Raw genomic sequence first — 25,601 nt, 5'->3', positions numbered from 1 at the left:
AAAAGATGGCCAGACCAGATGGACAGACAGCCCACCAGAAGTGGAAGAGGTCGCTGAGGACGTTCTATTCCCCTCAGGCGCTAGATGGCAGCAACCCTACATATCGGTACCCATTCAGGAACCAACAGGAAATGCTGGGTATTGTAATTGGGCAGCGCAGCTTTGCTTGGTCCTGTGGGTGCCACAAGGGGGTGCTGCAGGAAGATGCGTTTCCTAATAAGTAGGTCTTCTGTATAACCTGGAAGTACTTCAATCAGTCAATGGCCCTGGCACCAGAAGTACTCCTGGGTCTGTAATAAAAGGGACTGCACTCCCTTTTTCGGGCAAGTCAGTGCCGAGAGGAAGTAAAGCAATACTTGACTGGAAGATGGTAGCGTGGTGGTGAGAAGAAGGTATTGTGAAGAGAAAAACCTGTATTTGTGCTTGTGCAACAGTGATGGTATTGTGGTAAATAAACCCATCCTTTTTTTGAACCTGGGACTCTTTATATGTTCGGGGTTTGGTGCTTGCTGACACCCCTGGTTCCATCACAATACATTTACTATCAGTACTTCAAAGCTCAAATAGGGAAGTACTGATACAAAGTACCTGCACAAATCAATCACATTTTGACTGAATATATAACACTAATTCCAGCGCACTTACTATCATGCCGTCATACCGCATGGCTAATTGTGCATGGCAGCCGAATAAATGCACAGTTGTTTTTGACTGAGTGGCGAGTCAAAATCAACCTTAAAGGAAGTCAAAATAAACCTTAATAATAATGATGATGATGAAAGATCTGTTCCTATTTTCAAGGAATTTCTATCTACATGGTGGAAGAAAAAAGTACAAACAATCTGCATAGGTACAATAGATTGGAAAAAAGAGATGGGCCATCTGTATGAAGCACAACTTTTAAAAATAATGCAGAGCAAAGCCAGTCAGTGCCCCAGAAATTATAACTCTGTGAACACAATGATGTTTTTTTACTTATTACAAGTTTATAGCCATTTGTATTGTCCCTCACAGCTCAGGTTACATTTCATACTATAATAATTGGTCCAACATAGTTGGCAGACACTTTCCTTGTCCTCTGTGACACTTAAAAGACCATTGCACCATTATAATTCTCTCAAAACCAGTCCAGTTTCTCCTTGCCTATTGAGTTCAGTGAAATTCCCAAACCTTACCACGATTTTGATGAACATGTGGTGAACCGAACTTTGCAGGGTTTGTTAATGCCTAATGACCACCTAATTCCATTTCCCACCCACTGCACTTTAAATTTCACCTGCCATCAGATCAAGCAGTTCTTTCTTCCTTCCTTTTTATCCTTCCTTCAGCCATTTGCTGGGGATGTGAGAATTTTAAAGGAAAAGTTTGCCAAGATGACCTTGTTGAAGTCGTTCTTAAACAGAAGTAAAGCAGGGGAGAAACAAAAATGTCAACACCTGCTGGGCAGTGTTTGATGGTGCAAAGCAGGCCCAAATAAACAAATACTTGCAAATATGTATTGTATATATTGTATTTAAGTGCATATATGTATAGATATACTGTATATACAGTATATAATGTATGTTGAATGTTATTTATATTTTGTGTCTGTGACTTTTATTGGTATTTGTTTGATATTGTGCCAGATATGAAATGCCACCAGGATCATTGTTTGATAAATCATAGAATATTATAAGAAAAGATTTCTTTTTAGATTTATATATTTCATTCATTTTTTTCATTCATATTTTAATTCTTTTACCCTTCACAAAAATGAAATGACTGAATAGAAAGGAAAAAAAATCAAATGTGTGGAGGAAGTGCGCTGTTCTATGCATGAGTAGCTCACCACACAAAATGGATATTCCACTGAGTTAGTAAATGAACAAGTAGATGTGCGAATTAATAACTGCCTTGATTATTCAGTGGCAAATTTCATAGGCTCCATGTGACTGGAGCTTTAATATTCATGACACATCTCCAGTCATTTGAAATGTGAGATTATTGTTGTGAATAATCGTATCAAGCCAAACACAACCAGAACATGGGCAGCAAATACACAGCATGCATAAGTTATGTCAACAGCATCCTGGAATGCAACAGCAAATAACAGCCATTAGACAAGTGAAGGAGGAGTGTGCCCATCCATATCTAGACAGGGCACCACAAGTCAGCCAAAACTCTGAGAAATTCTCTCCCATCAAAATGCAATGTGCTGGAATGCACTGTTCAAGGTCAGGCTAATAGAACAGATGCTACCGACAGTTTCCAAGTAATAAAATGGAAACAAATGAACTAAATGATCATGCATAGATAGATAGATAGATAGATAGATAGATAGATAGATAGATAGATAGATAGATAGATAGATAGATAGATAATGAATTCTTGATGCTCAGGAGACAAACTTTCTTAGGATTTGTTATTATTGGCTACCAATAAAGCAGGAAAATAGCTGCATGATTTTTGAACATATGCCCATCATGTGAGCTCAGACCAGCAGAATCCCTAATTTGAAAGCCAGAAATTGTGCAGTTGAGGATCATCAAAAGTACCGAACAGAAAAGTGTCTATTATTCTCATGTATTTTAGTATACAAACTTTTGCAGTCCATACTGTGATCTCAACAGCCATCAGTCACTATAGGTAGAGCCACCTAAAGATAACACCTTTTCTGTAGCCATCATTATTCCCTTGGGGTGTAATTATGTCCTGTTCATCAAGATTGCCAAAATAAGATAGGCATGACTTAATCAGTTTATCCATTTACGTAACCAGCTGATGATGTGATGTAATGATTACATAAGTACCCTAACCCTAACTCTAAACCAGCGTTGTCTCTAATACTACTAGAATAGTCTTTGCCTCACTATTTTCTTAAAATGAGATAAACTGGATTTAATTATATTTGATTTTATGCTGCATAATTGTACTGGCCATATCAAGAAAACTAATACTAGTTTGGGGAAAAGGAATGGTTGAAGGGTTGTTTGTTGTGAATGATGTCCGGGGATTCCTTGTTTTGAAAAAAGAAAATGACATGAGTGATAATTTCAATGAGTAACTTTTCCTCTAACTTGTGTGCTGATGTTTAAATAAGTTCAGTTATAATTATTTGAATCAAAGGCAGGGGGCCGGAGGTAGTTGCTTTGTTAGGGACGGCTCTAATTATACTGTCTACACCTGAGCTGAATTAGCAGATGCCCCCAACCCTTTACAAATTGGGTAAGATAGATTCCTAGTTCCACCACCCATCAGCCAGTTTACCTCCTCCATTAGTGGAAGTAGATCATCATCTCTGAACATAAACAAAACTACTTAGGTCCCTTCTGTAACCTCTGGCATCTTCTTTTCATCAGTGGTGTTTTTTAGACATTAAATTGGCATACTCACCAAGCTCACCTCTACTGGACCATCTTAGACTGACCAATTAAAAATGAACCTGCACATGATGTCCAGTCCTGGGATGGTTTTGCATTCCATAGAATAAGAACTTGCATCATTTGCCTCTGTAGGGGGATTAAGTTAGTTCAGAAAATGAATGAATGAACCAGAATTATCTTCCTCAAGCAGGAGTCTTTAGAATGCAGGCCCATTCACACTTAAATATTGCACATTTCCAGACATTTTCCAATGCCTTTAATTAAATTTTACAAGAGTTTTTCACATATTTTCAAAGAAGCATGTAACAGTATAAATAAAACTATGTAACAGAATAAATAAAAACAATATGAGATCCACCATTTCCTCTTCAACAAAGTGCTAGCAAGACTAGTAGGAAGAACATTTTCAAAACTGTGCAGAATCACCTCAGGTGTCTAGCCTGACATTCACTTTTGGACTTGTGTGTTTGTCTGTGGAGGACTGGTGTCCCCTCCATGGCGTGTTACTGCAGGATTGACCCCTAGAATATTGACATGGATTAATTGAGCTTTCAGAGTTAGGGTAGATTTCACAACAGAAATGAACGAATTGAATTTCATTCTTCAGAACAGCACTATATTTATATTTGTGGCTCGTCTCAAGCTCTCTTTTATTTGAACAGCAGTTAATAAGGTGGATAATTCTGATGAACACACAGTGGTGCAATTAAACATCTGTCCTGCATGAAAACAGATACTATAATTCATTGTCATGCACCCCTGTGCCTGTTTGATGCAGATTGCCTGCTATTAAAAGGCAGTTTACAAAAATATCAGATTGCAATTAAGTGGAAGTGCATTTCTGAGGTCATTCTGCTATCACTGGAGCACGGATTTTCTGGGACACAACTGAGTCTTATGTGCACTCCTTTGAATTCCAGTGGGAACAGCATAGTCCAGGATGCATCACTCAACATTAGCCATCTGTGAACACTTGGTTGACCAATGGCTTGATGTGCTTCCTATAGAACATAGAGAGTTATAATATGTTTAAAAAGGCCGAATGGGTTACTCTGCAGTCAGCCTTAAAGAAAACTGCTTCATGTCTGGACATTGTGTGTACAGGAGGCATTGATCTCTATGGTGTACACCATGTACTGTATGCTGAAGATCTTCCAAGGTAGCCAAAAAAATACATTATTAGGACCATCAGGTACTGAGGATCAGCCTTTTCTCCATATTGTTAGTTTTTGTTACTATATAAAAAAAAAATAGGAGAAAGTCTTCATTATACTGAAAACCATAAGAGGAGCATTATCTCTGATGAACTTGTCACATCCGCTTCTTTTCAGTCGGCACAGTAATGGAACAGAAAACTGATCAAGACACCAAGTTGTATCTCTGTACTTTAGTACCTTTTGACTTTCAGCTATTTTCCCAACTGAGCAGCCAGCAATCTCCTTTAATTATCCTGTTTAATTAGACAGCCAATCTCTGTTGGACATGGCAGCGTGTGCTTTTACCCTTTTATGAAACCTTTGAAAATTGTATGTGCGCATGTGCTTATGCATGAAGGCAGGTCTTGTCACATTTTCACACATTACTATTATGATTTTTTTAAAGCTCTTGTTGTGTCTTTCTGGCTTCTTCATTAGACTGAATGTGATCTTCTCCACGGTGCCCTGCCTCATTACCCTTTCTCCTGTCTGTTCATTGTGGGTGTAAATTAATTAGTGGTGACAATCCTAATAAGCACAATGAAAGGGATGCCTAAATAAAGAACACAGTATATACTCTTAAAAAGGAAGGTATGGTATGTTTTATCATCATTCTGTATGAGATATAGTGCTTGTCACAGCAATCAGAATTACAAGATTGTTAAAAAAAACCCTAAAATACAAGGCCAAACAAAAGAACAAGGATAATTTAGATTATAGTTCAAACTCAGGGTGACAATGTTCTTGGGCACTATCTGTGTGGAGCTTTCTCCTTCCCCACATGCTTATATGGATTTTATCCTTCATCCTGAAGATTTGCAGTTTCAATTGACTGGACAATCCACATTGACCCCTTATGAGTGAGTATGGGTGAGCAAATGTGTCTGGCATGTGTCCGACTGGCACCTCGTTCGTAGCTGATGTCCTTCTTGCACTTTGCAAAGTTGCCAGGAAGACACTGGCCCCTGTGAGTTTGATTACTGGGTTAGAAAATCAGTATTGGGTTGGCACCCTGCCCAGGATTGGTTTCTGCCTTGTGCCCTGTGTTAGCTGGGATTGGCTCCAGCAGAACCCCGTGACCCTGTATATGGATGATGAACATGTGGCACAGTAATTGGTGCTTCTGCCTCACACAGTTCCAGGGATCTTGAGTCTGTCCCTGCTCTGACTATACAGTATGTACTATTTGTACATTCTTACTGGATGGCATAACCCAAAGATATCCAATCTAGAGAAACTGGTTGCTTTCAACTGGCCCAGTGCTAACTGAGCCTGAACAGATTGGCATTCCTCCAGAGTTACCTTCAGCCTGGCACCAGATACTGCCTAGGTAGACTGTGCTTTCCTATAAAGAAAAGGTAAGTTCAGAAAGAGGATGCCTGGCTAAAACTGAAACCCAATAACTGAAATGATAAAATTTCAGGATTTACTGTAATTATTAATACTATATTATTATAGAAAAAGAGGCTTTACTATATATATATCAGTATATGCTTTATGATCAACATCTGAACCCCACCTTATTAATTCACCACTCCCATCCCCCATTTGCTATATATTGCCTGGTAGGTGTTAAAACCTTAGAAATAAAAACAATTTTAACACATGACTCAGGCTCTCCTTTTGTGGATTTCTATCTTCAAATATGCAAACGGTACCACAGTCCTTCATTTATAAAAATATATATATATATATATAGTCTCGATCTGATTGTATGGGTGGTTACCTAACAGGTAACGCATGTGGTTGGTCTGCCAGTCTGCAAACATCCGCCATGGGCCCTCTCAGTTGCGAGAAGCAGATCGTAGAATGTTACATAGTTTACTGCCAAAGAATGCAAAGAGTAACACCACACATGTTTCGCCCTTATTTGGGCTCATCAGACTGTCAAATAAACGACAAACGCCGTGGCACAGTGTAAAAAGACTTTGTCTCTGACACTGACGTCCGAGGTTCAATCCTCGCGAGGGGTGCAATGGAGTAGCAGGGCATCATGGATTCCTGCAGGGTATGCTGGGAGTTGGAGTTTGACACAGCTCTGTTGGGTTCCATGCCTTGTCCCCATACCTCGGAATGATTCCAGGTCCAATTAATGAGACACCTAGAACACTCCCAGGGCTATCATAAAAGGAGCAACCTCGCTCTGTTCGAGGAGCCTCATAGTTAGGAGGAGGTGGACAAAGCTTGCCTGGACGAGTGAAGGGAAAGCACACAGAAAGAGAGAGGAAGGAAAAGAAGAAGAGAAGTGTTTGGTGTGCTTTGTGTACTGTGCTGTGGTGAGCATAGAAAAGTGCTCCCCAGGTGTAAATACTGTAAAATGCGTCCGCTGGACTGGAACTTGTTTTTGCCTGTCTGTGTCGGTTAGGGTGGCTGTACACATCCCAGTGGTCCACAATACAAGCAATTTCCCCCATAGGACTGTATATAAATACAATTAATCCGTTCCAGACCGTACGAACTGTATGTAAATATATTTTCTTTAAAGATTTGTAAGCACAAAAATAGTTAATTATACCATAGAATGCACAGTGCAATAGTAAACTAAATGTAAAAACATTGAATAATACTGAGACAAACACCAAGGCTCCCTGCTCAGCTGCATGCGAGCCTGCCTGTGCTCACTCGTTCTCTCTTTCTCTCGCACTCGCTCGCTCTCTCTCCCTCTCTCTCGCTCAGTCTCTCTCTCTCTCTCTCCTGCACCGGCTTTCTCCTCCTGCTTCCTGCCTTCTCCTGCAACCTCCCATTCTTTCCTGTTCTCTTCTTTTTCCCTTTAGCCGACTTGCGCTTCTATTTATGAAGAGGACGCGGTAGTCGTGGTAATTACGGATGCGGACCGCTTCTCATCATAGGTGAGAAATGCCCATATCACGAACTCCTCAGGAACCGCTTTGGCCACACACCACCATGCCCCCTCGCTAAGCCGTGAGTGCAGTGACTATTTATTAAAACTGGCCTTTTTTGACGGGAGCTGTGGACCCGCTATATCACAGGAGGAAGCTGGGTTGAGAGGAGGTTACAGTTTTGAGGGAGAGTCCCTCTGTATAATGCACCGAGAACAATGTACAGTATAGGAAAAGACTGAACACGTGCGGAAATCATCGGCACGTATGAACCGGAAGGGAAACTGGCTTGTTCGTCATCTGAGTGTGTGGTCGTGAACAGGTGCAAAAGTTTGGCGAACTTTTTGGTCATACCCCGATTTGTACGTGTTCAGAGATGTTCGTGAGCCAAGGTTCCACTGTGTGTATATATATATATATATATATATATATATATATATATATATACTGTATATATATAGTAAAAAAATCAGAGACAATAAAGTGTGTTGTGGCACCCAAGACCAAACCCCATACAAATGGTTTTTGAAAGAAAACAAAACACAAGTATTAGCATTGAGAAAAATGTCTTTTCAGACTGGAGTCTGGTTGTGACTGATCAAAAATGGTGGAGCTTCCACTTATGTTGACATCCAGCAGAAAGAGGTGGGTCAAGGCAGCTGGACACCGGAAGTAATGTTGGTAGTGAAAAAGCTGTCAATCTTCTGGTCTGCACAGTGAGTAAAAGAGAAGACATTATCATACAGTGCAAATTCTTGGAGTGGTGGAGAATTACCATCACCAGAGCCCTTAAATTGTCCCCTATGTGCATGCGTCTGACCATATAAACGGGGGGGAGAGAGAAAGAGAGAGATAGAGCGCCTAGAAAAAGTATTCACCTTCTTGGAAGTTTTCACATTTTTTATTATACAATATTCAATATTATACAATATTGAATCACAGGGATTTAATTTGACTCTTTTTTGCCATTGATTAGCAGATAAAGACTCTTTAATGTCAAAGTCAAAAACAGATTTCTGCAAAGTGATCTAAATTATTTACATATATAAAACATAAAATTAACGATTGCATAAGATTTCACCTACTTCAAGTCAGTATTTAAAAGATGCATCTTTGGAAGCCATGACAGCCTTGAGCATGAATCCACAGGTCCCTATCAGCCTTGTATATCTAGACACTGCAGTTTTTCCACATTATACTTCACAAAACTGCTCAAGTTAGTAGTGGTGTGGTCATGAGTAATCAGTCCAGCCACAAATTCTCAATTGTACTGAGGACTGGACTCGGCCACTTCAGGACATTAACATTGTTCTTTTCAAGCCATTCCTGTGTAGCTTTGGTTTTATGCTTGGGTTGTGGTCTCACTGGAAAATAAATCTTCTCCTAAGGTACATGTTTCTTGCAGACTGAGGTTTTCAGAATGAAGACTTCCCAGTATTTGGCTGCATTCATTTTACCTGCTGCCTCCAAAAGGCATCCAAGGATCTGCTGCAGAGGAGCATCTTCACAGCATGATGCTAGTATGCTTTTGAAAATGTGTTGTGATTGGTTTATGCCAAAAATGGCATTTATTCTGATGGCCAAAATGTTTAATTTTGGTTTCATCATACCACAGAACCTTCTTCCAAGGGAAATTAAGTAAGTTGGATATTTTCGTATCTCCATCTGCTGACTTGTGCTTTTCACTGAGTTGTTCTGAGTGTCCTTTTGTCTTCATTGTATAGAGACTCCAATCAAAATGAACATAGGCTCCAATCAACCTTTAATGAAGCACATTTGAACTCTCTCAGCTCTGACCTAAATAGCCAAAGGATGGCTCAGGACTGATAATGTTAGGGGTCTTGGGGCACCACCCACAAAATATAAGGGTGTCAATAGGGAGCCGCAGAAAGACCCAATGAGCCGCGTATCACATCGCCCAGGGGATCAAGGCGACGCACTAACCTTTCTTTCTTTTGTTCCCGTAGAAAGACAGATTCAACGGCGCCATAAAATCCCGGACGCCTGGAGAGCAAAACGTAGCCACTTCCGCATTCCATCCCTTCCTGGTTCCACTGTGATGACATCATTCCTCCCATACACCACTGCAGTTCCCTTCCAGCATGCCATTCAATTTCCGGTCCCTCGTTATTTAAGTTTCCCCCTACAAACTGAGACTGTGTGATGCAATAACCTGCTGTCAGAGCATAGCGCCTGTGCATATTAACAAAACTTGTGTTTTTTTGTTCTTTACAGTATACGGGGCCGGAAACCCCAAACCTTGACCTGTTTTTTTATCCTTGTTACAGTGGTGTAGCTGGCAGGATACAATTGTCCGAAAAATGTCAGAAGTACAGGACCTTAATACAGTATTGACCAACTTGGCAACCCAGCTTCAAAACCTGCAGGTGGAGCTGACCGCCATGAAACAGAAGTTGCCGGAGACCAAGACATGGCTCGCGGCAGCTGAAGTAGCCAGACTGGAGCCCGCATGGGCTCATCCTCCTCCACTTGTGCCTCTCAGCGAGGCAGATAACATCGAGGCATATCTATCAACCTTCGAGAGGACGGCCACGCGAAATCTTTGGCCTCATGGGCCTCTATCATAACGCCGTACCTGAAGGGCATCGCGCAGAAGGCCTATCACGACCTCCCCTTTGAGGAAGCCGTCTAGTATGACCTCCTAAAGGCTGAGATCCTGAGCCGCCAGCAGGCAAGTGAGTGGAGGCCCTGGCGATACGACCCTGAATTCCCGGCCCGAACCCAGGGTTTCAAATTCTGGGCCAAAATGGGGTGCTGGCTGAGGCCAGACATCAACCAGGGTCGACAAATAGTAGAACAAGTGGCCAGTGAAGGCTTTATTAATGCCATGCCAGATTTTCTCGCCCAGCAGGTCCGACAACATTCGTTCCAGGACATAAAAAGCCTGTTGGACGTACTGGAGCGTCAGCTGGTGGTGAACCGAGTCGGGGGGCCGGAGAGGTCTGCTTGCGTTGGCCGACAGGGGCGTGTCGCTGTCCCTGAGCCCCACCGCCACACACAAGAGGCTCCTGCCAAACCGAGAGAGAGCTTTGTCCCGCTGTTTCAAGTGTAGCGAAGTCGGGCACACCCTGCCCGCCTGTCCACAGAACGTGGAATTGATGGACTGCACCTGGGTCAGAGGAGAGAGGTATTGTGCTTTGTCTAATCCCCTGGCTGTCCCAAACACGGGAGTGGTTTTTGTTAATGGGCACTCGGTGGTGGCACTTTTTGACTCCGGGAGTAACATAAACATTGTTGCTCGCCGATTTATTCTACCGCGACAGTGACTGCCTCTGCACATAAGGGTGATGTGTGTACACAGTAAGACACAGTCGTATAGGTCCGCTAGCTGCTACATAACCTGGAAGTGTGTGCCGAGATGCCTCTCAGTGGCCGTGTTACCCGATCCACCCTTTCCAGTTACCTTAGGACAAGACTGGTCTGAAAGTGAATGCGGTAGAATAACCGCCACTCCCTCCGCCGAGTTGGGCTTAACTATGGGCGAGCAGGGCACCATCCCCGCGGCTCCCATGCCGTGCAGTTCGGCGGCTAATGATGACACTGGGATCTGGGGGGACGTATTTTTGGCAACGGACCTCGACCCGGAAGTACAACCTGGACCAGTTGTTCCGGCTCCATCAGATCCTTTAAACCAGGCCGATTTTCAATTCAAGTCCACCCCACCTCATTTAAAAGAGAGCAATGGAACGACGACTCTCTAAAGTTCGCCTGGAATGCTATTGTTTCAGTAGATGGCAATCTGCCAGACGCTCCCATGCCACCCGGGCCCTACTTCATTCTCGACAATGATCTGTTGTATCGAGTTGCAGATCACGAAGGCAAGGCGCGGAAGTAGTTCCTAGTCCCACGGACCTACCAGCGGGAGGTCTGTGAGCTGGCTCACACCCACCTCCTTGGGGCCGAGAAAACACTGGAGAGGATAAACTCCAGTTTTATTGGCCCGGGATTAACAAGGAGGCCGTGCCCCGACTGTCAGTTGCGCCAGATACCCTGGCGGGACCGTGCTCCTCTCGTCCCGATCCCCCTCATTGATATTCCTTTTGAAAGTATCAGAGTCGATCTAGTAGGACCCCTGGTGCCTTCGACACGTGTCCATAAATATATCTTGGTCATGGTAGATTACGCGACTCGATTCCCAGAGGCGGTTCCCTTGCACTCTGATACCACGAAAAATGTCACACGGGAATTGGTAGCCCTGTTCTCCCGAGTGGGTATACCCAAAGAAGTCCTCACGGACCAGGGTACCCCCTTTACTTCGGATACGTTCAGGGAGGTTGCCAAGTTACTCAGTATCAAGCATCTGAAAACCTTGGTTTATCACCCCCAGATGGACGGGTTGGTCGAGCGGTTCAACCAAACCTTCAAACAGATGCTCTGCAATGTAGTTGACGTGGACGGTAGGAACTGGGACCAACTTTTACCCCTTGTGCTTTTTGCCTATCGGGAGGTGCCTCAGACCTCCATGGGGTTTTCCCCTTTTGAGCTCTTATATGGCAGCCAACCCTGGGGCATTTTGGACATTGTCAAGGAAGGATGGGAAGGGGAGGCGCTTCCCTCCACCAATATTTTGGAGTACATCGCACAACTGCGCGAACGGATGGATAAACTTCTGCCCCTTCTAAAGGAGCACATGTCAAGGGCCCAAACCGCGCAGGCGCTTAACTACAATCGTAACACCACCCTCCAAGAGTTTCAGCCGGGGGATCGTGTGATGGTGCTCGTGCCTACCTCACACTCCAAATTGCTAGCCCATTGGCAGGGCCCGTACAAAATAAAGGAGAGAAAGGGGCTCGTCAACTATTTAGTGAAACAACCGAATCGTCAACCGAGCGAGAGGGTGTACCACGTAAACTTTCTGAAACCTTGGAGGGACCGAGAAGACCGCCCTCACGCAACAAACCCCCTTTCCCTTTTCTCATGGAGGACAATCCTCAATCTCAGTACTAATTTGACGGCTCCCCAAAGACAAGAGCTGGAGTCTGCAATCCTGTCCGTCCCGGAGGTAGTCAGTGAGACACCGGGGTGCACCTCGTGGATTGAGCATGACATCGTGACGGGCCCGGGGGTGGTGGTCAGGGAATGCTCCTATCGCCTCCCGGAGGCAAAACAGGCCGAGGTGGAGCTGGAAGTGCAAAGAATACTCGATATGGATATTACTGAAGAGAGTCACAGCCCCTTGTCCAGTCCTATCGTCCTCGTTTCTAAGCCCGACGGCTCGTGGAGATTCTTTAACGACTTTAGGTGCCTAAATCAGATCTCCAAGTTTGATTCCTACCCTATGCCCCAAGTAGACGAGCTCATTGAACGCATGGGTACGGCTCATTACCTGACTAGTCTTGATATGACTAAAGGGTACTGGCAAGTTCCCTTAACGGCATCCGCTAAAGAGAAAACCGCAATATAAGGTCCTCCCATTTGGTCTGCACAGAGCCCTAGCGACCTTCCAACGTCTGGTAGATAGAGTGCTAAAGGCCCACCAGTCCTATTGTGCCACCTACCTGGATGATGTTGTCATCTATTCCTGCACCTGGGAGGAACATATCTTGCACGTTTACGCCATCCTCTTGACACTAGCAAAGGCTGGCCTCCGTATTAATCCCCGTAAATGTTATTTTGGGTTTCATGAGGCCAAATATTTAGGCTACTTAGTGGGCGGGGGACTGGTGAAACCGCAATGCTCTAAAATCAAAGACATCCTGGAATGGCCCCGTCCAATAACCAATTAACAGGTGCAAGCCTTCTTGGGATTAGCGGGTTACTACCGCCGGTTCGTACCCCGTTTCTCCGAGAGAGCCGCACCCTCGACAAACTTAAAGAGGAAGAGGGCTCCGGTATATGTGGTATGGGACCACCTAATGGAACAGGTATTCAGTGACCTAAATACAGCCCTGACCACGGCGCCGATACTAAGAACACCTGACTTTTCTCTGCCATTTATCCTCCAGACGGATGCTTTGGACACAGGTCTAGGTGCTGTGTTGAGCCAGAGCATTGATGGTGCCGTGCACCCCGTGTGTTATCTTAGCCGGAAACTGCTGGATTGGGAGACCAGATATGCTGCGGTGGAAAGAGAAACATTGGCGATCAAGTGGGCGGTGGGAGTTAACTCTGGTAACTGACCATGCCGCCCTCCACTGGATGGCTGTGCACAAGGAGTCGAAACCCCGGGTCACCAGGTGGTTTTTGGACCTACAGCCATACAAGTTTACCGTCACTTATTGTCGCGGCAACTTGCAGGCCAATGCTGACGCTCTCTCCCGGGTCCAAGACCTCTCGGTTCACCTCTGGAGGGGCCTGTCGAGCACACGCGCATAGGGAGCCGCGGAAAGACCCAACAAGCCGCATATCACATCAGGCCAGGGGATCAAGGCGAGGCACTAATCTTTCTTTCTTTTGTTCCCGTAGAAAGACAGATTCAACGCCGCCATAAAATCCCGTATGCCTGGAGAGCAAAACGTAGCCACTTCCGCATTCCATCCCTTCCTATTTCCACTACGATGACGTCATTCCTCCCATAGACCACTGCGGTTCCCTTACAGCATGCCATTCAATTTCCGGTCCCTCGTTATTTAAGTTCCCCCTTACAAACTGAGACTGTGTGATGCAATGACCTGCTGTCAGAGCATAGCGCTTGTGCATATTAACAAAACTTGTGTTTTTTTTTGTTCTTTACAGTATACGGGGCCGGAAACCCCAAACCTTGACCTGTCTTTGTTTCCTTATTACAAGGGACATAGGAGAACACCCTTTCACACACAGAAACATAATATTTATAAATTAAATAATTAAAGAAAGCAAGTATCAGAAAGGAACATTTTGCATGAAAGAAAACAGAAACAGAGAAATAAGGAAACTTAATAAATAACAAAGAAAACATTAAATATTATACAAAAAATATAAAAATAAATCAGGGCAATAAGCCTGGATGCACCATAGCAGTTTAATATTAGGAGCTCTGTATGTTTTTTACTTTGAGTTTTAGGTTAGGATTTTGGTGTATGGTTTAGCCTTCCTGGTTTTGACCTTTAATAGACTTCTAATTACGGTTTATCTCCTGGTTCTTCCTCAGTTCTGTCCTTTCACTGCTTCATTTCCATGCTGGCAGAATAACAGCCATTTTTTCTACATTTACACTACCTGCATGTGCAAAAACTCTTGACTAAAAGGAAGCTTTAAACAGCCACAGCCAAAGGACACCTGGAGCATATTTCAGCAATCATTGAGTTCAAGGCGGAACAACACTCAGCCCAGGTGCCAGTCATTCACAGGGTGCGCACACACATTAGGGCCGATTTACCGTCACCAATTTACCTAACTAGCTTGTCTTTGGATTATGGGAGAAAGCCAGAGTACCTGGACAAAACCCATGTGCACGTGAGAAGAACATGCAAACTCTTAGCAGGGAGCACCTGGGACTTGTGTCGCCGTCTCATTTTAGAACATTAGAAAAACTTTTGACGGGAATAGGCCATTCAGTTAAACAAAGCTCGCGAATCTTACCCACCTAATTTCTCCACAACAACATCTAACTGAGTTTTGAACGTCCCTAGTCTCCTACTGTATTACCACACTACTTGGTAGCTTATTCCATGTGTCTGTGGTTTTCTATGTGAAGAAAAACTTGATGCCCGTGCAAAATCTACCCCCTTAACAAGTTTCCAACTATGTCTCCATGTTCTTGTTGAACTCATTTTATAGTAACAGCCTCGATCCACAGTATTAATTCCTTTCACAATTTAAACACTTCCATCATGTCACCATTTAATTTCTGTTTGCTTAAACTAAAAGAGGTACAGCTCTCAATCCCTCCTCATAGCTCAGGAATCAGTCCTGGAATCAGCCTACTCACTCTTCTCTGGACATTTTCAACCACTGCTTTGTCTTTTTTATAGCATGGAGACCAAATGTGAACATAAGACTCCAGATGAGGCTGATCATATCCTTTTGTTACTTCCTTATAGAATGTTAGTAAAACAGCTTGTTTTTAAACTAATCCACCTTAGCCAGGCAGACAATACAGACCTCATTATTAGTGCACTGTACAGACCACATTACATATGTCAAACCAACAAGGACAATAAAAAATGAGGCAGACCATATCTTTGAATGCCAACCACTAACAACAAAGCTGCAGATTTTATGTAAAACCCAGGGACCAGTGTTACAGATAGCTACTGTATGTTATAATTTACAAAAGCAGAATATAAAATTATTTTTCCCTGCTGGAGGTGCTGGGCTGCTCATTTTGTGACTGAACTTCAAAGGTGCCAGCACAGCTAAAGTAAGATATCTGACAAGTCCTCTCATTGATAAAAGTGTGAGCTTCTTAATCATGGGACATCTGGTTTGCTCGATGCAGCTGATGTGATCGGTCATTAAACTCTGCGCCAATCTACATCAGCCAACCTGCTGTGTGATTTTTTTAATTAAGAAACATGTCAGCAGGTCTTTTACCACTGGTCAGTGCTCTGCTTTGCTGTCCTGCCTACATTGACTTGGCAAATGAAAGATGCTTTCCTCAGAGGCTGGAAACATGCAGATTCTAAAGAAAAACGTCATATGAAATAAGCTACTTTGCTAATTTAAAACACACGCACTGTTTCTTAAACACTATGATGCAGCGGCATGTTGCCATTCCCTGCTGCACTTTGTTAAAGTGACCTCTTAAATTGCTCTCCAGTCATTACTGAGGAGCTCCTGAATCCCCCCCTCCCCATCCTGCCACCCCACTATGGCTTCTGATTTTATTTTAATGCTTTTGCTCAAAACACTGACTGTCAAAAGGCACAATTAACACCAAGGGGGGCTTGTCACTGTAGCATTAAATTGCTGCTCCTGGCTGGGGGCAGAAGTGATTTTGTTGCTTTCCTTCTTTTATTTTTCTCTTATTTTTTAAGGTGAGCAGCTGCAAATCCCTGAAGGTGATATTGTTATGGAAATAAATTCAATATCGTCACATCAACTGTCTTCTTAAATGGGCTTAGAGGATTATCACAGGGATGAATCTAGTGTTGACAGACTTTAATTAAAGGAGGGAAATTTGTGAAAAGATTTTCAACTGGCCAGTCCTAACAGTACTGTAGTTAAAAAAAGGCAATCCGCTGTAATGTTTGCATGATAAATCAGAAATACATCAGCTGCATTGCCCAACAGGCACGATTCTGTCAGTGAGGATAAAGTGGTCATTTTGCTTTCTGCATTTAAATAAAAGACAAAATTTCACATAGTCCAAATTTAAAAAAGGCATCCTCATGGAATGAGATATGCATGCGAGTCCACTGTGTGTTGACCTGTTTACATTCATGAATTCCACTCTGTGTATTCTTCAGGAGGAAATTTTTCTGCACCTTGTTTCTTGGTAATCTTAGAGTGGTTTCCAGAAAGGAAGTTCAGAGATCAGCCTCAGTGTCCAAGCCTTAAAAAAAACAAGTTGATACATAGGTGACTGCAGCACTTTCAGCAGCCACCAAAATAGGAAGATCAGTCTTGGCTTACAACTCCATGTTCCAAAGACTGAGTATCCTGGGTGTCTTAGGTTTTTATTGCAGAAGCGGCCCACTCAAACCTAAAGGAGCCTAGTGTTGTGACACAGTATTATTATGTGTTGTTCGAAGAATTTATAAAATAATATCATCCACATGATCTGAATTAAGGAATACATTTAGTGTTCTTTATAAATAAAGATGTTTGAATACTTAAAATGAGACATTTGATAATGCTTGGCAATATCAGATAGCAATGACATATTGAACTTCTGTTGCCTTTTCTACATCAGCTCTAATTTACATGAGCTATTAGGCTATTGGAGGCCATCTCTCTGGGTCTTCACATTGACCTTGAACAGCTTGTCAGGTTTGAATCCTCCAGGCTGTTTATATGCAGTCTACTGTACTCTTTATGGTTGCCCCATGGAAGTCCAACTATAACTGGTCATTGGATTTCCTAATATGCAGATTGCATAAGACGAAGATGAAGCTATCAAATGTATATTAATTTCACATCTTCTGGAACTCTACCACAAAACTGATATTTTCATAGATTGACGAACCTCCAAAAATATCCACAGTAATGTACTTGGAAACACTGAAAACCATATTTAAGGAAACAAATACTATAATATCCTATGTTCTCTATGGCGTGGTGTGCTGGGCTGGTAACATCACTTCAAGAGAGGCCCACCAAATCAACAAGCTGTTTAAAAGGGCAGGCTCAGTTATGGGACTCATTCTGGAACTCCTGGAGATGGTAGTGAAGGAGAGGATTAAAACAAAACCAAGTGCCATTATGAACAAGGCTGCACATTCCTCTTTCTGACATCCTAACTATGAGGACTTTCAATCAACAAATGATTCAGCAGGAGTGTGTCAAGAAACACTATGGGGGCTTCTATATATCAACAGCACTACACCCCCATAATGCCTTATTGTTTCTTCTCAGTCATTCTGGTGTATTTTCAGAATATAATGTTTGCGTGTATATATATATATATATATATATATATATATATATATATATATATATATATATATATATATAAAAATACATGTATTTATCTCTTTATGTATTTATTAATTTGAAGAGTTTCTGTATAAAGCAAAATTTCCTCCTGCAGACAAATAAAATGAAGCTCCTCTACTGGTCTGATATTAAACACTTTAGCTCCAAACAGTTTTAATTTTTTTCCCATACTTAAACAGCAAATACAATAAGAATCACATAATCAGATTTACTGATGACATCCGATGAGAAAGTCAAAACTGTGTCAATATTTTTCCCTGTTTCTGACAATGTTGCCAAGTTTAATGATGATAAACTCCTGGGTATTGAAAACACATGATGTGACTCTTGAAAGTTCAAAGCATCTCGCCATATCTAATGATGACACAGCTATGAGGGAGTAACCAAAAATAACCAGAATCTGTACCTGCCGTGCATCTAGACTTTGTTGCAAATTTCTTAGGTGTAGCATACTTACAGTATTCTGTGGCAATATGCCAAGTGTCGTTGCTCCGTATTGCTCATATGGCATTCCAGGATGGTTTTACTTGGTGCTTATTAAATGTGTTCAGCGATATTTGAGATGGTGATCATATAGAACAGTGAGTCTGCATTAACTTTTGTTTTCTCTTAGGGAAATCAGTTGCTAAAACTGTAGTGATGCTTGAAACTGCTTTTAAAGAGGAAGCTTTAAGTAAAACACAGGTCTACGAGTGGTTTTCGTGTTTCAAACGAGGGGAAATGTCACTTGAAGACCAATCAAGATCTGGCCGACCTTTCACAATTAGGAATGATGAAAATCTTGAAAAAATTTGCAGTGCAATTTATTAAAATTGTTGTTGGACTATTGAAGAGATTTCTGAATTGACTTTTAGGTCTTGGAGTTCTTGCTACCTTCCATGCTCACCTGATCTTGCTCCGTGTGACTTTTTCTTGTTCTTGCATATGAAAAAAGAATTCAAAGGAAAGAGTTTTTGTACCATGGAGGAAGTCAAAGAAAAAAGGCACTGGACAATGTTCCTCTTCAGCAATTCTAAAAATGTTTCCACCAGTGGGAAAAACGTTGGGACAACTACTTTCATTCACATGGAGAGTACTTTGAAGGAGACTAAAGTTTCAGTAAGTAAAAATTATTAAAACTTTCTTTTTCTTCTGTTCTGATTATTTTTGGGTATCCCTTCATATCTGGATTTGAGAGCAACTCAAGACTCTAATGATGTCATGGATATGTGGAATCCAACCATACATAGTAAACCTAATCAAGAAGTTAAACTTCAGTTAAGCTCCTGCCATCTCTAACAAGGACATGACATTTGGTAATTTCAAAACAATCAGTAGATTCTGTTGATGATACTAATCTTAATAATCTAAAGAAGGCTGCAATCTTTAATGATAATGATGTGACTTTTGACAATCCAAAGCACTCTGCCAGCCCTAACAAAGGAGAGACATGACTTGAATGACGATGCAGCTCTTGGGAAACTGAAACAGTCCACCGATATTAATGATAACATGACTTTTTAGGATTCAGTGAAGCCTGCTTTGTTTAACAATGGCATGACACTTGGGAATCCATAACAGTCATTCGACTATTGATGACATGAATGTTGTCAATTCAATGTAGGCTGCTGTCTCTTGCAATGTGGAGATTCTTGGTAATCCCAAGCAGCACACTGTCATAATCTTACTTGCAGTTATCCTATCTGTTACCTGGTTCCTAATTTAACTTTTTTGTTTTAACACATTTTTTTTGGCCATAATGCCTTTTTGTTTTTCTTATGGGCACCAGCGTTTTGTGGTCCTATTGTCATAACACAATGGCCAGTTGTTAAGGGGCACATCCCAGAAGTTGCATCAAATGAAATTATGAGCACAACCATATTTAAGAGGTGTTTGTGCTCTGAGATATCATTCAAGATTATATATTCACGTCAAATGCTTAGTGTTTGTTCTTTTGTTGTGTTTTGAATTTTCTGGTTACAAAAGGTATTCATTGACTACAATTTAAGACCTGTAATTTGGTTTTGGTTATGTGGTTATTTTTTGGTTCAGACATTCCCTGCACTGTTTCCTGGCTACAATTTTTATTATAGGCCTTGAGGTTGTATTTGGTTGTTGTCTTCCCACAGTCACAAATGTGGTCTTGTTATTTAAACTTGGAAACTTCTCCTGATTCCATTTCTATTCAAAACTGCTGCCACCCTGCATAGTCAGCACACATACCAGCTCTAATGATGTTGTGGCTCTTGAGAATCTAAACTAAGATGCTGCCTCTAACAATGATGTGACTTCTGGGAATACAGAGCAACTCAGCTCCTCTAACAATGCTGGGGCATTTGGGAATACAAAGCAGGCTGCTGTCTCTAATGGATGACACAAATCTTAGGAATTCAAAGCAGGTTGGCCACCGTAATAATGGCATGACTCTTGAGAATCCAATGCATCTTACAACACTACCATTTTTTATTTGGGGTTTTGCTCTTTCCAGAGAGTTACAGCACATTCTGTCTGATTGATCTCATGGATGAGTAAGTACAGCTAGCAAATAAGCAGGATCCATAGAGGTCTTCAATATCAGAGTATAAAGAACCTTCACCCATCCATTCCTCAATTATCAAACCCTCCTAATCCAGTTCAGGGTCCTCAGGGGGTACAGCTTATCCTGCAGTGTCAGGCTTGAATCCTCCTTGTACAGTATCATAAAGAACATTAAAAATGGTACTGCTAGAAATATATCTTTAGTCGTAAAGATAACATTGCCAAAGACATAGATTTTTTTTTTTATTGTGAAACCAAACTGAGGCAGAGTAAAAGTTAGCAAGCACATAAAACTCTGCAGAGAGGTTGAATTTCTTATCTGTTGTTCTAAAATGTATTTTTTTTTCTTTAGTGTGAGTATTTCCATGTGGCAGTAGCTAATGGATGAAAAAGTAATTAAGTTAAACCTTTTGGGGATGGATGAAGTTTCATTTACATTTACTTGCCAATTTTTAACTTTGATGCTCTTAAGAGAAAAGCAATGTCAACACCTAAAAAAACTTTAATTTTTTGTTACTTCTGTCTTAGTTGACACCAAAAGTGGTCCAATTGGCTCCAGATAAAAGTCTACTTCTTGGTTTCTTCATTTTTTGTGCACTAATCGTGTTTGCTTTTATTGTGCTGCAATCAGAATTCTCTGTTGCCTGATCTCATCTGCCAGTTATCTTCTCTCAGTTGTACATTTGGGTATTTTCAGTTGGCACACAGAGAATATGAGTGTGAGACTTCCAAATACACAAAATCAAGACGGGAGGCCAGAATGTATTCATGCAGCAGGCAGAGGCTGGCCTTAGATGGGACAGAACTTCATCACAGGATGCACTCATCGACAAGCAGCCAGTTAGCAGGTACAAGTTAGAGTTTCACTGTACTCTGTACTTGTGATAATAATGACACTATGAACCTATAGTGGCATTATTGATGACATAACATGTTACACTGTTAAACTGTGAACAGCCTGCAAATTAAACCCAGGACCATGGAGCTGCACGGGGAGCCAACCATTAGGGTGTCATTGGCTTTACAACAACGGAAATAATTTTAAAAAAGCATTCACAGTGCACCATGGAGCCTGTTAACAATGATGCTAATATGTTCTTCAGTAGTGGAACAGCATGCTATTTGTTCCCATTCCCACAATGTGTCCCAGAAAATTCTGCAGTAAGGGCATCTCTTCAAAGTCTTGGAACCGCACACTAGTAAAAATGATGGTTCTCTAATTGCAGTACATGATTCTTGTGGAAAAATAATAGTTTGATCAGTTTGATCAATCTGGTATACATGATAGAGCCACGCAGAACCTGTCTTTATAGTGCAAGTGAAAACTTGTTTCTCCAAACGAACAAAAAACCACAAGTGACCAACTGATGAACTTAAAGGATGTGGTAAATGCTGATCCAAGCAAAATGTTGTAAGATGTAACGGTTTGAAATTCTTGTGCAACCAAAGTCATAAGACAAAGGCCCTATAAAAGATTTGGGATACCGACCCCTCGAGGCAGATGAAGGGCAGGTGTCCTAGGACTGTGCTTCTCTGCCATCTTACCCTTGCCTGGTGTGTATTTAATAAAAGATTTTTACTAACTTCAATTATATTCCTCTGTCTTCAGTCACAAGAAACGATACTATAGAAAAAGTGACCACATTCTTTACTGGGGTGTTAAGCCATTGCTTGACAAAGAACCATTTTATTCTAGGAAAAGTTATTTGCCTATTTGGGCTTAGCCTGTGTTACTTACGTATGCAGCAAGAATCCTTTTGAAATTATGAGTGAGCCTTTGGAATATAAAGGTGGTTCATTGTGCTTTAAAAAACTTCTTAATACATAGAAAAAAATCTTTAAAGTATGGAAGACTTCCTAGCAGGACACTAAAAGGTAAAATAAATCTGGGCTTAGCCTGTGTTACTTACGTATGCAGCAAGAGTCCTTTTGAAATTATGAGGGAGCCATTGGAATTTCACTAAGATGACAACTGTTAACTGCTTGTAGCCTATTATGGATTTAATTAAAAGAACTGTTTTTTATGGAACCTGCAAGCCTACAACAATCTATGTACAGTAAACACATCGTTAAAACAGAAATGTTTTAATAATAATTGACAAAATATAGACATGAAGTGTATAATGTGTTAAGCCTGAATTTCAAATATCAATTAAACACTTTCACAAAGAGTACAAATATAACAGAACAAGTTTGCTTCTATTCAAGAATATAACTGCAGTAAAAGAACCCGCATTCGGTTGCAACATTGACACGCATTTACTATGACCGCTTCAGTGGCCCAATGGTATCAACTGTTGACTGGTAATCAAAACTTCACAGGTTTGATCCCGGACGAGTCCGTTTTGAGAAGTGAACTGCTCTTATTCTTACTATTTTAGAATAAAAACATACATTTGATTTCAGTCTGTAGCAGCTGGTGTAAATGTATAATACTCGTTAAAGGTTAGTTTTTTTTTTTTTATTCAGTTTTATTCACTCAGTCGCGTTCATGATCCTACCCACCATCAGAATCCTTTAAGTACCACGACGCCCTATTGGCTGTAGAGTGTGGACAGAAAACCCATAAATTTGCTTGCTTTACTCCTCCCTAGCCCTCCCTCTCTTGCCAAATGATGAAGGAGCATCTCACACACCATGAACTGAAAAGGACAACACAATAAATAGCACAGCTCAGCAGCCATATTGAGACAGGCATGCGGCCTGCTCTGAAGAAAGCTGACCACAAATGATGCCTTAACTAGAGATATTTAAAGTAACTAACGAGTCTGTGTGCCACCTGAAACTACACATTAGCATTTTATGAGGTTGTATGGTTGCCAGTATTCACTTCTACTTTGTATATTGTTATTATTTATGAATATTATCAATAATACATTATTTAAAGTTTAACAACTCCTGCTTGTCTTTTACTACACCTAATTGCCTGAGGTTAGAAATGTAGAAGGGAAGGTGGGGAGAAGTTATATACTACAATACCTTATAAACTGTGGTAAGTCTGTGAGATTTGAGGCATTCTGACAAAGGCTACACATTAATAATACAAAAGGGGGAAAAGTAGAGTAATATATTACTCTACCAAGGCAAAACATGTGTATATTCATTTTCAACTAGCAGACTGTTCTGAGGGTCTCAATACTGTTGTGTGTTTTGTGACAGATAAGAATAAATTGTACTGAAGTACTTCTAGGCTTCATGCTCTCTACCCACTTTACCCCTGTCTCCCAAACACAGCTACCAGGAAATGGTGCCTTATTTAGGTCATCCACTTGAAGTCTCTACCTTCTTGTTTTCTTCATCAGAGTTCAGAATGCAGAAAGTGGAGTCAAGATACAAGTTAAGCACTGTGACCACATTAAAACTCAGTTAGCTTGTCTTCACAGGTTTCCTGACCAAGATCAAAGCTCCTTTACTAACTTAAGCTTTTTGGATAAATTAATATCATGGAATTTCATAATCTGTTTTTCCATGCTTCTCATGGGAACAGGAAGGTGCAAGATACGAAACACTTCCATTAGACGGAACTGTCTATAAGCAGGTAAAACAATATATGTGGGCTGCTGGTCTGGCCTACTCACCCCTGATGCTGTGAAGACCACAGGTTTTATCAGTACAAAATAAAAGGAAAACAAATGTAATAAAAAGGAATCTTTAGTTCACACTCCTATTCAACAAATCCCCAACTAGCCTGTCTCTCTTAAGGCTTCAGTGGGAAAATTTCACACAGTGCTGCTGCTCTCCTTTTCTTTCACTTATTCCAGATGATAGTTATTTTGGCACAGGTGCACTTCCTTCAAGCAGAGCAATTCGACTAAAGCAAATTGAATTAATATGCCAGAAATTAAAAGCAATCATTTGCGTGGCTGGCAGGCGGAAGAAGTGCATAGATGCTTCATCCACATGAGCAAGGCAGCAATTACACACAATTCAACAAGAAAGACAACACCATTATAAAAGGAATGACACTGGTGAGAAAAAAGTGATGAATTCAGCTTGTCTGCATTCTGCATTTTTTTGTTTTTTTTTATTTTGCTCTCATGGTGACAAGCTGGGGTATTGAAAAATATTAGAAAGAACATTTACAATAAGGTAATGTCCAGTGCATGGGTAGCACAGTTGTTTGCAGTAGCATTTAAAGCTGCTGCCTTGCAGCTCTTGGACATTGGGCTCTGTCTGTAATCATAATGACAAGCATTTAGTAGGCCAATCTATACATAACAGAGATTTTATTTTAATAATTAAATATAATGGAAGGAAGAAAAAAGGGAAAACAACAACAAAAATTAACATCATCTACAAGATGGGATGGCTCACTCACTTCCCTAGTTGAACTATTCAAATGCACTCCTTAATTTCCTCATACAATTGAATACTCTGGCACTTAGTGCAGTCGAGCCTCTGAATGTCAGGAGGGCCTGGTGGAGTTGCTGGTAATAGACAGGCAGAGGTTCATGTCTCCAGGTATTGCTATCCAAAGATACTCTAAGGGGGGTAAGGTTAGGAGAGAAGGCAGCAGCTACACACCAGCATTCATTCTTCAGGACATGTGTTAGTGGCCTGCTCTGGGGTCAGATGTCTATGAGGTAGGAACAAAAGTACTTCAGCAGTACAGAGTACTGTCCTGTCACTCTGCATGCAGGGTCAGCAGCAGTACAAGTTGGAGATCAGCAAAGATCTCTCAAATGGACCAGTCTTATGTATCCTTTCTACTCTGGTGCAGTCATTCACGGATGACCATATCTTGGACAGTCATCTGTCTTGCTAGTCTGCTGAAGCCTTGCCTGCAGGTGGTACACAGTTTAGAGGCTTAATCTACAGTGTCTGTCAATGCTGTCACATGAAATATCTGTCTGCATCACAACCTCGGCTTTGTTTCTGATGACATTTGAAGCATCATAGATTATGTAAAAGCTAAGAATGCTTTGAATTGCTACAGCCTAAACTTTGAACCGAAGCCTTTATGAAAGAGACCTCAACAAGCATTGTTCTACCTGGACCTCATTTAGTAAAAGTGTACTTTTAACAAGTTGCAACACCTCACAGCACAAGTTAAGATTCTTGGTCAGAAAGTGCACAAGCCATAGCAGCATGGATTGTCACATACGGAAGCCTCAGGACTTCTCCTCTGGCTTGGATCAGGTAAGAAT

Source organism: Polypterus senegalus, chromosome 3 (assembly GCF_016835505.1).
Source record: "Polypterus senegalus isolate Bchr_013 chromosome 3, ASM1683550v1, whole genome shotgun sequence".
NCBI classification, from domain to species: domain Eukaryota; kingdom Metazoa; phylum Chordata; class Cladistia; order Polypteriformes; family Polypteridae; genus Polypterus; species Polypterus senegalus.
Note: the sequence above shows the minus strand (reverse complement) of the source record.